The sequence below is a fragment of the Alexandromys fortis genome, unplaced genomic scaffold, assembly GCF_014885135.2.
Source record: "Alexandromys fortis isolate MF-2015 unplaced genomic scaffold, M_Fortis_MF-2015_v1.1 scaffold_212, whole genome shotgun sequence".
NCBI classification, from domain to species: Eukaryota; Metazoa; Chordata; class Mammalia; order Rodentia; family Cricetidae; genus Alexandromys; species Alexandromys fortis.
The window spans coordinates 2411197-2427020 of NW_026068091.1; the positions used below are offsets into that span (position 1 = coordinate 2411197).

General features: G+C 50.2%; 1 long non-coding RNA gene across 2 annotated transcripts; it reads left to right on the forward strand.

Moving 5' to 3' along the window:
- The first annotated feature begins 2901 nt into the window (after positions 1 to 2901).
- Positions 2902 to 9088, forward strand: LOC126488940 (uncharacterized). 2 transcript variants are annotated; one of them, XR_007588822.1, is made up of 4 exons: positions 2902 to 3404; positions 4551 to 6073; positions 8478 to 8587; positions 9010 to 9088. It is a non-coding gene; the product is annotated as an uncharacterized lncRNA (long non-coding RNA). The 2 variants fall into 2 exon arrangements; XR_007588823.1 differs by lacking the exon at positions 8478 to 8587 and having other exon boundaries at positions 4551 to 6139; positions 9010 to 9084.
- Positions 9089 to 15824: the final 6736 nt, after the last annotated feature.

Here is a 15824-nt window from a genome sequence, read left to right on the forward strand (position 1 = left end):
CACTCCCGATGAAAGACCTACTTTAATCTAGAAGGGCTTTTGTGTCCAAATGTGTACTTTGACAGCTGAATTCAGGAGCAGCTTTGGGGCCTCCGAATAGGGGTCAGGGTGCCTCACTCAACATGGGAGGTCCTGAGCATGTGAGTGTCTCACCTCTTCCAGGGATATGGCTTTGAGAAGAGGGATGTTTGAGTTCAGGATGAAGGATTTCTCCCAGTTATCAGTTAGGACTGACAAGGTTTGCAGAATCCTAACTCCGGTGCTCCTCCTGGGGTACCTGGGGCTTTCTCCTCTTAGACATGGCCTATAGAGTCACTCACCTTATTTTCTCTTCTCTGTACTGGCCACTGGTCAGTGAAGATGCAGCAATACAAAACAGACAGCAGAGCCCTGGTGGTATGTGTCTGGCATTGGATCCCAGCACTGAGAAGGTGGAGGCAGCTGAGTCAGGAGTTCAAAGTCACCCTGGGCTGCCTGGCAAGTTGAGGGTCAACCTGAGCTACATGAGACCTCACTCTAAAAACTGAAAACATGCTGGGCAGTGTTGGCATTCGCCTTTAATCCCAGCACTCAGGAGGCAGAGACATTGGATCTCTGAGTTTGAGGCCAGCCTGGTATATAGAGCAAGTTCCCAGACAGACGGGGCTACACAGAGAAACCCGGACTCAAAAACAAACAAACGGATGAACAGACAATGAAAACTATGAAGGAACATGGTAATTGCTACAGGAGGAAACTAGAACAGGAAAAAGAATCACCTAGTGCCTGGTGGCTAATTTCAAATCGGGTCCAGGCGGGGGTGGGGGCATCATTGAGAAAGTGGCAACTGATCAAAGTCTGAGGATTCAAGTAGGCATGGTGTATGTGTGTGTGTGTGTGTCCCCAAGTATAAGAAGCAGCAAATTCAGAATCCTGATGGTGGTTACAAGGGCATGGATGGCAGTGGCAACTCAGGGATGACATTTAGTTGCTGAGGACGTCTGTGTGCAGGAACTGTGGCTGGAAGGGTTAGAGGTGGCCTGGCTTTTTTCTTACTCCTGCCCTCCACTCTCCTGCCAGAGCCTCCTACTGGCAAGTGAGCCACTGACAAGGGGAACTGGGAGCAGCGGCCCCAGGAGAGGCACCTTGAAACAGGGAGGCTGCCGGACAGAAGAGAACTGGACTGGAGAGGACTTGCATGCTGTCCTGCGGTGGAGCCCCAGTGCTGCATAAACTGGGTGTGGGGTTTACGTTGCAATCCCAGCACAGAGGTGGAGGCAGGAGAGTCAGAAGTTCGGGGTCATCTGTACTACTCAGTAAGCTTGAGGCCAGTCTGGGATACCTGACCTGGGTGGGGGAGTGTGTGTGTGTGTGTGTGTGTGTGTGTGTGTGTGTGNAGGGGGGGAGAGAGAGAGAGAGAGAGAGAGAGAGAGAGAGAGAGAGAGAAAGCCCTGGTGCAGCACACTGACTTGGACAATTGCCACCTCATAGTCTCACTGGAGCCACTCACCTACAAGAGAGCAACCCCAGCGAGCACTGGCGGGAGCAGGAGCTGCAGGATCTCTGCTGCAGATGACTCTTAAGGCAGTAAAACCCTTTTGAAAATGCAGCCGAAGCTTCTCACCCATGGACGGCCACATCTAACATGTGACTAGCAATTTTCACTGCTGGCATCTACCCCCTAGGGAAAGAGGGCACGTCTCTACTCAGAGTCTCGGATGAAGGCTGTGGATGCGGCTCTGTCTGCTGTGCGATGGTCTAGTGTCAGAGCTCTGGGATTGATACTTCCTAGGATCACATACAACAGGCAGTGGAATGCACACTGTAATCCTGGCACTCTGGAGGAGAGGCAGAACATGAGAGCCCGTCTTAAAACAAAAGCAAACAAGACATGGCTGGATACTGCTCAGTGGTAAAGTGCTTGACTAGCATGAGTGAGGAGGACCTGCTAGGTTCAGATGTGAGGACCTACGAGGTTCATATGTGAAGACCTACTAGGTTCATATGTGAGGACCTACTAGGTTCAGATGTGAGGACCTACGAGGTTCAGATGTGAGGACCTACTAGGTTCATATGTGAGGACCTACTAGGTTCAGATGTGAGGACCTACGAGGTTCAGATGTGAGGACCTACTAGGTTCATATGTGAGGATCTACTAGGTTCAGATGTGAGGACCTACGAGGTTCAGATGTGAGGACCTACTAGGTTCAGATGCGAGGACCTGCTAGCTTCATATGTGAGGACCTAGTAGGTTCAGATGTGAGGGCCTTCTAGCTTCATATGTGAGGATCTACTAGGTTCAGATTCGAGGACCTACTAGGTTCAGATGTGAGGACCTACTGGTTTATATGTGAGGACCTACTAGGTTCAGATGTGAGGACCTACTAGGTTCAGATGTGAGGACCTACTAGGTTCAGATGTGAGGACCTACTAGGTTCAGATAAGAGGACCTGCTCAGTTCAGATGTAAGGATCTAGGTTTAATCTCCAGCACTACAAACAAAACAAAACAAAACCCTCCCAAAAAACAAAAGCAAAATAAAACAATCCCCCTAAACCAAAAACCAACAAAAAATCATTAAAGAAAAAAATTAAAAATTTATTAAAATTATATAAGCTTTAATTTTGTGTGTGTGAATGTAGGTTGAATGAAAAAAAAGGAATAAAAAGGGACTGATCATAGATTAAATCTCCTTGTCTCTATTTTTACAAAAGTCAGATGGTGTGAGACAGACCGGACACTTCTCCTCAGGTGCTTCTCTTTGCAGCTGTGTTAATTCCCTCAGTGAAGAAACTTGGTGATTCACCCAGCAGGGAAGCCGTGGAGACTTCTACGACTGCTCCTGGGTGTGGCGGGGAAAGTTACTACAGAAAAAAGGGGAGCACAGCCAGAGGCAGGGCCATCTGGGAGAGTCCTGAGTGGACATGACCAGGCTGAGCTGGGACGTGAGGAGCGAGGGTATAGAATGAGACCCTGTCTCAAAAAAGGAGAGGGGAGGGAGAAGGAGAATAAGAAGAAAAAGGACTCTGCTGTGGCAGACACACACAGAGGAAACTCAGCTGCTGTGGCAGACACACACAGTGGAAACCCCGGTCCAGTAAAGATAAACCGGCCATTGCGAGTGCAAGCCACTACGTGACTGTCTCCATTTCTTCCCTGCTGGGTGAATCACCAAGATACTTCACTGAGAGAAAAAAGACAGCTGCAAAGAGAAGCACCTGAGGAGAAGTGTCCGTTTCACACCATCTGACTAATGCAAGGGTAGAGACAAGGAGATTTAATCTATGCTCAGAAGAGGATTTATTTATTTATTTATTTATTTATTTTTGCCTGGTGATGCACAGATGAACACCTTCTTTAATCCCAGCACTTGGGAGGTAGAGTCAGACGGATCTCTGTGAGTTCAAGGCCAGCCTGGTCTACAGGTAAGTTCCAGGACAACTAAGAATGTTACACAGAGAAACCCTGTCATGAAAAACAAAACAAACAAAATATAAAAAACCAAATTTGTCTAGGGGTAGAGGGGTGGAGGGAAGGGGTGGTCTTCTCTGAGAAACCCACACGCATACTGTTGGGGTGTACTTTAGTTTTCCTCCCTGAGTGCTTTTCTGTTATGTCTTTTATGAATTTATTCATTAATTATATTTTGTGTGCTATGAGTGTTTTCCCTGCATGCGTGTGTATGTGCCGCACATGTGATGTGTAGTTCTTGCAGAGGCCAGAAAGGGGCGTTAGATCCCCCTGGAACTGGAGTTACAGAAAGTTGTGTGTTGTGGGATTTTCTTTTTGTTCACGGTAAAGATATGACTTTGCCTAAATTGCCTTCGGATTGGTTTAATAAAGAACTGAATGGCCAATAGCTAGGAAGGAGAGGATAGGTGGGACTTCCGGAGAGAGAGAAGAACTCTGGGAAGAAGAGAGGTGGAAGACACCAGCGAGATGTGGAGCAAGTCAGATGTACAGAGCAGGAGAGGTAGAAGCCATGGTAGAATGTAGATGAATAGAACCAGGTTATTTAAGTTATAACAGCTAGTTGGGAACAAGCCTGAGCTAAAGACCAAGCTTTCCTAATTAACAAGTCTCTATGACATTATTTGGGGGTTGGTGACTGACTAGAAAGTCTGACTACACTTGGGAGCCTTAACCAACAAGTTGTCTCTACAGTCCCTTTCTATGTTACATAAATTCTCCAACCCTGCTTTATGTTGGCTAATCCCGTGATAAAGCCACGGGCCTGTGTTTGCCCAAGTTGAAGTCCCTAATAGGTTAAGGGACTCTTTTGGGTCACTGAGGATGACAGTGTGTAGCTGTGTCTCTGTCCCCTCACAGATGGTACGGGACCGGAAGTGAGGAAGCAGAGGTCTGTTATAAGGCGGAGTCTCGAGTGACTGACAGCAGGGCTGGCTGAAGAGCTGACTAATGCAGCCCCCAGGGCATCCCTATGCCTGGCGCTGTCCCACTCCCTCTCCAGCCACATTGCAGTAAACCAGTCAATTCCAGTCAAACCAGTCCACCTGACTGACAGTTCACAAAGCCCAGTGTTCCCTCTCACGCCGCTTGTCTAACTTCAGGTGCAGGAGTCCCTGCCATTCTTCTTCTTACTAAATGCCGAAGGTGTTCTGCCACACCAGAACAAACTTGGTCCACACCAGCCAAACTTCTGCCACCCAAGTTGGGGAAGGAGGAGGACCAGACAAGCTTCGCAGTGACAGAAGAAGAAAGCCTTGGCTGGTGAGGTGGTTCGGCAGGTAAAGGCACATGTCACCAAGCCCGAGGACCTGAACTGGATCTCCAGGATTCACATGGAAGAGAGAATCAGCTCTCAAACGTTGTGCACTGACGTCTATAAGTGTGCTCTGGTAGAAACACCACACACACACACACACACACACACACACACACACACACCTTTCTCTCTCCCTCTCCCTATCTCAATAATCAACCAACCAACCAAACCAAACAAACAAATATATGTAATTAAGACAATAAAAGTAAATAAAGCTACCTCTGCTTGGGCCTCAGGAGGCCCCAGTGTGAGCTCCCTCTGCCGAGCTGCAACCCTACTCCTCTTCCCAATGTAGAACACTAAACTCAGGGGCCCTACAGGGTTAATTTTACACAGGCATTGCATGTCCTTCCTCTGTCTGAGGGTTAAGAATCTTGTGTTGAACACAGAGTCAGTGCTTGGGAACACCTACCCAGTGAAAGAGGGAGTGAAAATGAGTCAGTCCATACCAGTGACGCTGTGGAAACATCAACTTCCAGGCTTAGTTTCAGCCCTAAGCTAGAAGATGGAGTGGAGGGAGACGGAAAGGGCCAGGCGGTCACTAGAGGACCACTGCCAGGCGTGGTGGCTCACACCTGTAGTCTCAGCTCCTGGAAGGCAGGAGGATGCTCAGAAATTCAAGGGCAGCTTCAGATACCTAAGGAGTTTGAGGCTAGCCTGTGTGATGTGACTCTAAAGGAAAATGTAAGAACATAACCTACTCGTGGGGTCACGGGCTGGAAAGCGGTGACAGCCCTGACTTTATCTCATATTTTTTGGTCCATATAATTGCTAACTGTTTCTTGGGAGGAACCGCTCCTCAGCACACACACGCATGTTTCATAGTTCAGGAACACAGGTCAGCAGTGAACATCTGTGGAGTGCAATCCCAAGAATTCTTTACGTTCTGAAATCATGTGCTCTGAATGGTACCAGCTTCCTCGTGTCTTAGAAATCTTACATGGAATCATAATTTCTGCAGAAATCTGCATATGCTTTATTTCTCGTTTCAGTCACGTCAACCTTACAGGAAGCTGCACCTCCCACAGTCACAGTGAATGTGCCAGCAATATGAACCGGCAGACGCTTGGCCGGAAGACGACCATCTAAGTTTCCCCGCAATGCGCCAGAACTCATGGCAGTGAACGTCCTCTTCCCCAGTGTCCTTCCCCATTCTTGGAGAAAGGGAGACTCACTGTGTTTACAGTGGCAGAAAACGGTCGCCCACACAGCCGACGCCTGCAGTGTGCCCTCTCATCTTGATGTTCACACTGTTGGGGATGGCAAATGCTGTCCACATTTGAGAAATGTTTGAAGTCTGGTTGGAGGGTGAGTGAGATGACGGCTCAGCAGACAGAGCTGAACCCAAGTTCAGTCAGGTCCACATGGTAGAAGGTGAGAACCGATTCCCAAAGGGTGTCTTCTGACTTCCACGGCGAGAGATAGCACACACACACACACACACACACACACACACACACACACACAGAGAGATAAAATATTAAAAATTTAAAAATATTTTTGAATTTAAAAAGCAAAACAAAACAGGAAAAAAGTCACTCTTTCAAAGGTGCCCCTTCCAATTCCACCTGATGACTAAATGTGTAGCCCCCAAACCCCTCTCAAAGTTCATGTATTCGGGACTGTGGGGCCTCCGTGTGAGGAGCGCTTTGTTTGTCTTGCAGAGGACTCGGATTCGGTCCATGGCACGTAGATGGTAACTCACAGACATTCATAGCTTCAGTTCCAGGAGATCCAAAGCCTTCTTCTGGTCTATGTAGGCCCCAGGCATGCATGTCACAGATATACACACATACAGGCAAAATAACTGTCTTAGTTAGGGTTTCTGTTGCTCTGAAGAGACACCATGGACTCATAGTGAAAGGAAAGAAAGCATTTTGTTGTGGCGGCTTACAGTTTTGAGGTTCAGTCTATTGTCACTGTGGCAGGGAGCATTGGCAGCATTCGGGCAGACGTGATGCTGGCCATCTTTGTCAGACGGCAACAGGAAGTGGACTGTGTTAAGGGGCAGTGTCTTGAGCACATGTGAGACCTCAAAGTCTGCCCGCTTAGTGACACACTTCCTCCAACAAGACCACACCCACTCCAGCATGCCACACCTCCTAATAGTGCCACTCCCAATTACATTCAAACTATCACAATATCCATACACACGAAATGAACCTAAAAAAAGGAAAAAAAAAAGAAATTCAATAATCCTTGGAGGACTGACACCTCAGGGCCGAGGCTAAGGAACTGGTTTGTCCTGTTGCATATGGAGAAGGCTTTGCTCAGGGACCAGTTCCCAGAGCTGTGCTGGGAGCCTGGAGCAGAGCAAGCTCAAATCCAGGGCAATGAGCTGGGAGGCTGTTGGCTCAACACAAACGTTCCTCTCTGGAGAGGTAGAAAGAGGCACAGATTCCCAAGTCTAGTGCTGGGGTAATTTTAGATTGGTTTTTACCTATTTCCATAGTCTGGCCCTGAATGAGCAAAGAGAGACTTTGAAAGAGGTGCTGGGACCTGTAGGACGGAGAAAGTGACCCTTGGGGACCACATGACTGCACATGCCAGTTCCTATAGCAGGCAAGGAGCCCCAGCAGGCTGAGGGGCTTGAGTTCGAAATGAAACCTTTCAGCAGATAAGACTGGGCTGGGAAGAAGGAGGAGGCGCCCACAAGTCAATTGGGGAGTCTAACAGCTAGGGAGTGGGGAGATTTACACAGTTCTGAGCCTTCCTCCGGGCCCCAAATCTTAACTCTAGCCACAGGATTATTTATCCTCGCTTGTGTCTGAGAAGACAGAATTCAGAGCCTGCTCAGGAGAACACACAAGGGAATGAGCTGGGGTGTGTGACAGGCCAGCCTTGCAGCCAGGCGGAGGGCCACGCAGACAGCCCACAGCCTCATAATCCTACTCCCTTCTGCAGCAACAGACAAGCCCCAAAGTGAGACTCAGGGTCCACTCTGCCATTGCCTAAGGAACTGTGGGTTATTTTAAGGCTGTTTTCACATCCTTATCTCTCCCACCCCCAGCCAGCAAACAGTCAGACAGAAAAACAAACAGGCCAAGGCCCACAGGGGCTGTTCACAGGGAGAGGCCAACCCTGTTCTCCCTGTCCCAGGCCCAGATTCTTCCTTGTCACATTCCTCCAGGCAGGGTCAGAGGTCCCCTTCTGCCACTCTCTGACCCCTCCTCTTTTCTGGAAAACGCTTTCCCCCAGTTTAGGAAATTCCTTGGTAGAGTTTCAACTAAAATGAGATTGGGCCTTTGCTGGCCAAGGGAACCCCAGCACTCTGGGCTGAGCCTGCCATCCTGGCCATTTGGGTCAGGAATGCCTATGGTTAGGTTTTTGTTGTTTTCTGGCCACGTGGTGATTTGTGACCTGTCAGTGAGGCCTAGGGAAATGCCCAGTTCCTATCTGTATAGACCTGAGAACCCCACAGACAGTGGGAAGAACTAAGGCCAGATTCTTGGGGGCCCTGAAAGTGGTCTTCTGTGGGTTCCAGCACTGTTGGAGGGCACAGCCATTGTAAGCCCAGCAGTCGCTCCCTTGTCTGCTCAGTGACTGGCCATTGTGGTCCAAGTTCCAGTGGTAACAGGCCAGTCTGACCTCCTTGGGGGTGGGGTGGGGTTCTCTGGAGTGTGGATTCTGGTTGGGGGTAGGAGGGCGGTAGATGAGAGGATGCTGGAACCTGGGGGCTCTTAACAGCACAGACTCCATTCACACAAAACAGGAAGGGCTGGGGAGACACCTCTCCTAGACAAGGCCTGCCGTTCACGTCTTCGCTGAGGGAGACAGGAGCCCCTGAAATGGTGGGACCTATGTCGTGGGATTCTCTTTCAGGTATGGACAGCCCTGGTGGAAGCGGGGTGTGTTCTCAGCCAGGGAGCTATGAGGCAGCTCTAGACCTGGTCTGCCTGGCAAGGGTCCCCTCCCGTTTCCTGCCTCTTGCCTTTTACCCACTGTGGCTCCCATTCTCCTCTCTCACTCCCCGGCTGGCACTCCAGGGGCTAAGCAGGCCTTGCTCCCCCTGACTTAGGTCAGGGCCTCAGGACTTCTGGATCTGGGCATTTGTGCCCTTAGGGCAGTCACATAGCCAAGGCAGTCCAGGGCACAATGAAGAGCTGACCCTAGGATTTATGGGCCAGCTCTGGTGTGAGGCATGGAGCCCTGCCCCCCATCTGGCACCCCTGTATCTCTCTCTGCTCCCGCATTATCTCTCTTCTGTCACTGCAGCAAAGACCCCTCCTCTATTCTCTCCACAGGATGGACATTCTTTGGACAGATTTTGAGTTGCAAGAGAGACCAATGAAGCCCATTAGACGGTCAGTCAATCAATCATCACCACCCAGCACGGGAAGGACAAAACTCCAATCGAGACAAAGCTCACTAATTTGGAGAATTTGTGGATGTATAATTAAAATTGAACAACTCTGCCCTACTCTGGAATTGCAAAGTATCCTTCCTGGGACCATTTGGTGGCTTTTGATTTCCTATGGAGGAGGGGCAGTAAGCAGAAAGCACTTTCTCACTCTCTGGGTTGTTTTTCTTTTTTTACTCCCCTCCCCCACTTTATTCGAGACAGGCTTTCAATGGGGTCTGGCTAGAATTTGATGTGTGTAGACCAGTCTGGCTTGGAACTCACTCTGTAAATCCTCCTGCCTCTGCCTCCTCAGTACTGGGATTAAAGGCGTGCACCACTATATCAGACCAAAGTAGGCAAACTCTCATAACTTGATTAGTCCTGGGGTTAGTGAATGAATGGGAAGTATGTCGTGTGTGTGTGTCTGTGTGTCTCTGTGCGTGTCTGTGTGTGTGCATCTGTGTGTGTCTCTCTGTGTGTGTCTGTGTTCATCTGTGTGTGTCTGTGGATATGTCTGTCTGTGTGCATCTGTGTGTGTGTGTGTCTGTGTGTCTCTGTGCATGTCTGTGTGTGTGCATCTGTGTGTGTCTCTCTGTGTGTGTCTGTGTTCATCTGTGTGTGTCTGTGGATATGTCTGTCTGTGTGCATCTGTGTGTGTGTGTCTGTTTATATGTCTGTGTGTGAGCGTCTGTGTGTGTTGTCCTCCTCTAGATCAGTAACTCTCTATTCCCAGCCCAAATGTGGAGTGCAGGAGATGCTGTCCACTGCCCTAGGCTTGAAGTGTTAGCAGCCTGGGTTCTACCTGGCCCCAGAAGGACCCAGAGAGTCCAATAGTTACAACCCTTTTTCCCAGATTCTCCATCTTCCTGCCCAGCCTGATAGATATCCGCGTGGGGTAGAAAGGGAGAGATGTGACAAGTCTTGCTGCCTCCTGGGGCTCAGCAAGCTGCAAGAATGATCATGGTTGCTGACAGAGCAGCCATCCAGGTATCTAGAGGCTCCCTTCTGGACTTCCCTGGGATCTGCGTTGGACTCACTCATTCCTCTTGCTGTGCAGAGCCAGCAGCATCTGCAGAAGCACTGCTCAAGGCCCACAGGCTTCAGATGGACTCCTTATCTCAGTCCTTTGGCGGCCAGTTTCCCGATGTTACTCCTCTCTTCTGTCTCCCCCCAAGCCTCTTTCCTCCAAGCCCTGGGCAGCAGAACTCTGTTCATCATTCCTCAGTGGTCTCTTGGTCTCACAGAGTGGCTAATCGTCTCGGTTGAGCAACAAGTGGGCTGTGGTCCCCGGGAGATGGTGGATAACCGCTCCCTCTGTGTGCGCCAGACACAGGCCTCGAACGTCTGTGCTGGACAGACCCACCTCCTCTCTTGCCCAGCCAGGCCTGGCATCCTATTAGCCCAGGATGTAGAGATACACGGCATGGGGGAGCTCCCAGGTTCTCCAGGCTTGGCACAGAGAATGTCTCCTCTCCTCCTAGTCAAGGTGAGCAGATGGTGGGGGTAGAGCAGTGTCCTGAGACATTTAGGAGAATGACATACCTGCCTCCAACCTTCTCAGCCGAAATGGGGTGTGTTTGAGGAATGCAGACTTAGGGTGGGGGTGCTCAGAGCCACTCGCCCCGGAGCACATGTGCTACCAGTTCTGGGGTATGTATGTGTGCGTGTGTGTGCGTGCGTGTGTGTACATGTGTGTGCGTGTGTGTGTGTGTGTGTGTGTGTGTGTGGATGTGTGTGTCTGGCTCTCGCTCAGGTTCATCCTGATTGCTGGGTCTTTCCTGTATCCTTCCCACCTCCCCGTCTCTCTCCCTGCCAGCCCTATCGGGCTCTTTGTCTGACCGTCTGTCCATCTCTGTCACCGATCTTCTTGCTCACTTGGGGTGTTTATTGAATTGTTTTTCTGCAAGCTACAGGGCAGGCTCTCCTGCCATCCAACTCTGCCATCCACACTCTGTCCATGTAATTTAAAGCTATAGTTAAATTATGACTTCTCTGGACCTGTTGTGGCGCCCACGCCTCAGCCTAATTAAATGATCACATCCATTCTGAAGGCGGCTCTCCTCTCCCCTCCAACGTTAATTACAACATAAGAGGCTTTAATGGCTCGCCTCACCTCCAGCTCCTGGAAAGAAAGGTCAGGCGATTAATTTTCATCATTAATCTTTCCCCAATGTGGACACTGGGCTGTCATCGGAGCCTATTAAACCCCCTTGGTCCCCCCTGCCAGCCTCCTTCATCCCCTCATCCCCTCCTACCTGAGTGACTACAGAGAAGGAAAGTATTTCAGAATACCTGGTCTCTTTGCTTTCCTGGAGACAGCTTCTCTTCGAGGGGCTTGGAGGTGGGGGGGCACCCCCTGGAAGACTGCGCATGCTGAAGTCTTATGAATTTGGAATGAGGCTAGAGGGCCTTGAGGCTGGGTCGGGGTCTTCCATCACTCCTGTGTGTGTTGGGGAAGGGGCAGACCTAACACTCATCTGTTCTTCGCTTGTCCTTACAGGAAAAGCTTTATTAAGGAATGTGTGAAAGTCAAGGGTTCCCAGCTACCACTGGCTCCTTCATTCTGTGGTGGCCTAGATTTCTCCTCTTGCTTTTTTTTTTCTACTGCGACTTCAGCCCCCTCTAATGAAAGAACAGTCTAGATTTCTGCAGTCACACGAGGCTGACCCAAGGCCACTGTCTCTGGAGACACCAGCTCTACCAGACCCACCATTTAGGAGCCTGGGTTCTCTCTCCAGTTTGGGTGGTAGTCCTGGGCATACTGGGAGAAGGATTTGTAGGGATAGGCAGCAGAGGTGTAACACACAAGAACAAGTCTGACTTTGAAGGTTGAGAGGTGCATGAGCCCGAGAACCCGAGGAGGGTGTAAGGACTACCAGGGGCTATGACTTCCCGTCATGCTGCACCTCAACAATAGAATGAGGAAGTCCATAGTCACTAGACTCCCTGAAGACAGCTTTTGTTCCAGACCCCAAATTTATTTGATTTCAAATTCTAGTGCAAACTCAGCCTGTGATGTAAGGCCTGTAATCCCCGCTATTCAAGAGTTTATGTGTCCCCTCCCCTCATCCTCCTTCCTTCTGCTTTGTCCCGCCACTGCTCAGCCTTTGGCCATGGCTGTGACTCAGGCCTGTAGGTCTAGTTACTCTAGAAGCTGAGGCAGGAAGACAGTGTCAGGTCTACTTGCCACAGAGTGAAGTCAACACCAACACTGGGCGATTTAGCTTCAAAATAAAAAATTATATGGGGGTGGAGGTGGCTGGGAAGATGACTCAGTCGGTAAAGGGTTTGGGGTGAGGGTTTGAATTTGGATCCTAGAATATGCACACAAGCTGGTGGTGCATGCCTGTAACCCCATCACTGCAGGAGTGGAGACAGGAGAATTCCTCAGACTTGCTGGTCAGACATTCTAGCCAACTGGTGAGCCCTAAGTTCAGTGAGGGACTCTGTTTCAAAGGCATTTGGTGAATAACAATGGCGGGGCACACCAACAGTTGACCACATACCTGACCCACAAGAATTCACAGAGATAAGGGCCTGAGATGTCGCTCAGTGGGTGCCCATCTGCGTCATGCATGGTGCCCCACTACATCAACATGGAGGAGTGCAGTTAAAGAGACACTTTCCAGGAGGTAGAGGGGTGGGGCTTGGCCAGGAAGTGCTAGCTCGCCAGACTAGGAAGTGGCATGGGTCCACAGGTGTGAGATAGATGGAGACACACGACTGCTCCATGCCTGCCCCTCTTCCTGCGCCGGCTCCATATATGGCCCACTCTTAAGCCAGGCAGGGCCCTTTTCACTCAAACGCTGTAGGCCTTTGAGGTCTGACTGGGGCAGACTACAGGTGAGGATGACAGTTCTTAAAATGGTGTGAAAAGCCCTAAGGTGACCCAAAATGTCTGTACCCATGGGCACTGGAACAGGAAGCCCCTGAGAGAAGCATGCCACGACCCCACCCTCAACTCCACCCTGCCCCTATCCCCCAAACCTAGATTCTGCTGGCCTCTGCCCGGAATGCATATCTGAATACTCCTGTGGCCCAGACTGGATCTCCCCACCCACAGTCCGCCCTCCCCTGTGCCCCCTACACCACTCCAAGGACATTGGGGACATCACGTCTGCACAGCCCTGCATGGCGGGTAATAATAATTAATAACCATTAGGAACAATAAGACCAGTGCCCACTCAGCCCGATGTGCGGCTTCGGCTTTTTTCTTTCTTCTTCTTTTTTTGATTTGACTTTGAAGAAAGTGACTTTTTTTTTTTTAAAGTAAAAGCTGGATTGAGTTCTTCCTCGGCCCCTCCCCCTCCCCCTCCGGCTGCCCCCCTTCCCTTCGTGCTCCTCCTTCCATCTTGTCCCCCTCCCCATTTTTCTCTTTCCCTTTTTTCTTTTTCTTTTAATACTCTGCGTTCTATCATGCAAATCCCCTTTCAAATTATGAGAGTATTAGAGCCATCAACGGTAATGTCACCGCCACAAAATGAGAGTGGGGACTTAAGCACCTAACGAACAATGAAATGTGCGAGCCCTGGGACAGGACAATTAAGAACTGGGCTTAGCCAGCCAGGGAAATTTATTGCTATCAAATCCATATTTCTATTTTCCCCCTGAACAGTAACCTATTTGAATATGATTAAAGGGTTTCATTACGGCAGAGAGAAAGGCCCGTGTCCCGCGGTTCCTGTGAGCTCACAAACACAGACTCGGAGCTGATACCGTAGGGGAGGCAGTGAGGAGAGGAGGTTGTAGAGGACGGGGGTGGAGGGGGGAAGTGAGATGTTGAACATGGGAGCTTGGTTCCCAGTGAACTATGTGGGAACTGGAAGTTGGCAGAAGTGGGGTCCGAAAGTCTCTCATGGTGGAGGGTCCCATAGCAGATGGGAAAACTGAGGCAGTAGGTTGGACAAGTTGGTGGTGAGACACTTGGGTGGGAAAGCTGAGCGGTAGATCCAGGGCTCCGAGGATCAAAATCCAGTCTGTCTCTCCCACCCGACGTCTCCCCCACTTTTCCCATCACCTCTGAGCTAAGTGCCGCAGATCCATTCTAGAAACAGGCCACATCAGGGAAGACAGTCTACTTCAGTCGGTGAGACGTAGACAGATGGCGCTGAGAATGGCTGGAGACCGTGAATGATGGGTGAGCTGCACCAGCTCAGAGTGAGTCGTGGAGGGGCTCAGGAGGTGTGTAAAACACGCAGATGTGCACGGACACACGCATGAGCACACACACATACACACACGCCCTCACACACACAGAGGGTGTGTGTGCAGTAAAAGACTTGTCTGCCTCTGACAGACCCTGTTAAGGACTGACTGTTGCCCCTTCCCGCTTTGTCAGATGTCCTCAAGCCCAGGAAAATCCCCACGGAAACCCTAATGCTCCCGCGAGCGTCTGCATCATTTGAGTTGATAAAAACACTTATCATTCCTCTTCTCAAATCCTCAGAACAACCTGGATCATCAGGTAAAGGCACTTGTCACCAAGTCTGTCAACCTGAGTTCGATCCCAGGATCCCACACGGTGGAAGGAAAGAACAGATTTAATCAAACTGTCCTCTGATCTCCACACATATGCTGTGGCATGTGTGTGCCTTCACCCCCTGCAGGCACACACATATGTATATATACACATACATACCATACATACATACCATACATACATACAGATATATATGCACATACATGCATACATACATGCGTACATACATACATACATACATACATACAGAGAGAGTTTCAATTAACGAGATCCTGAGAGCTCAGACAAGTCTGAAGGCATGCATGTGGTTAGTGATAGAGCTGGGGTTTGAACCAGGGTCTGACGTGCACCCCTGCTCACCGGAGTGTGACTTCTGCTGTGACTCACACTTGGGTGGAGCTGTTCACACCTCCTATTCCTCTCAGCCTCTTTCTCACTGCAGACAAGATTAGTAGCCTTGACAGATGGATCAGCTGTGGCGATCCTGGCAGTCTGGGGGACAGCTGTCTGGGGAGATCACCCTTGCACAGAGCACATATACACAGGAACAAACAGAGACTCCAAACGCTAAGTGCAAAATGGCAAGGGACTGGGAGCGAGGAGGCTGCCATGATGCAGGAATGAGGCCAGGGTATGGGACCAAATGGTAGCCTGTGGAAGTCCTGCCCTTCCAGTGGACCTACATGGAAGTTGGCGGCCAGCGAGCCTGGCTGATATGTGATGGGAATCAGGGCCAGGCTGTTCTTGAGTTTTCCTAACTTTGACATCCCCACCCCTGCTAGAGACAGAGTCTCATGCAGCCCAGGCTAGCCTCCAGCTGGTTATGTAGTCCAGGCTGGGCTTGAACTGCTTCTGCCTCTAGCTCCTGAGTGCTGGGTTTCCTGCTTTGCTCCTCGAGTCCCTGAGGTTGCATCTTATCCCCTGACTCTCTTCAAGTTAGACCTGGAGCAGAGACGGCTGTGCTTCATCCCGTGTGAAGCTCATTACTGACAGGAGGGTCTGTTCTGTCCCAACAGTAGCTGACTTGCCACCAAGAATAAGCACTGGTTTGGTGTTCAAGAAAGGAGGGTACACAGAGGGGCTGGTCAAGTTCAGGAGGAGATCGCTCTGATATTCTCATGGTTCTTCATGGAGATTCCTTCCCGGCTTCTCACATCACATGGCAACCCTTCCCCATCAGCAACCCTTCAACATCAGCAGCCCTTCCCACCAGCAACCCTTCCCCACCAGCAACCCTT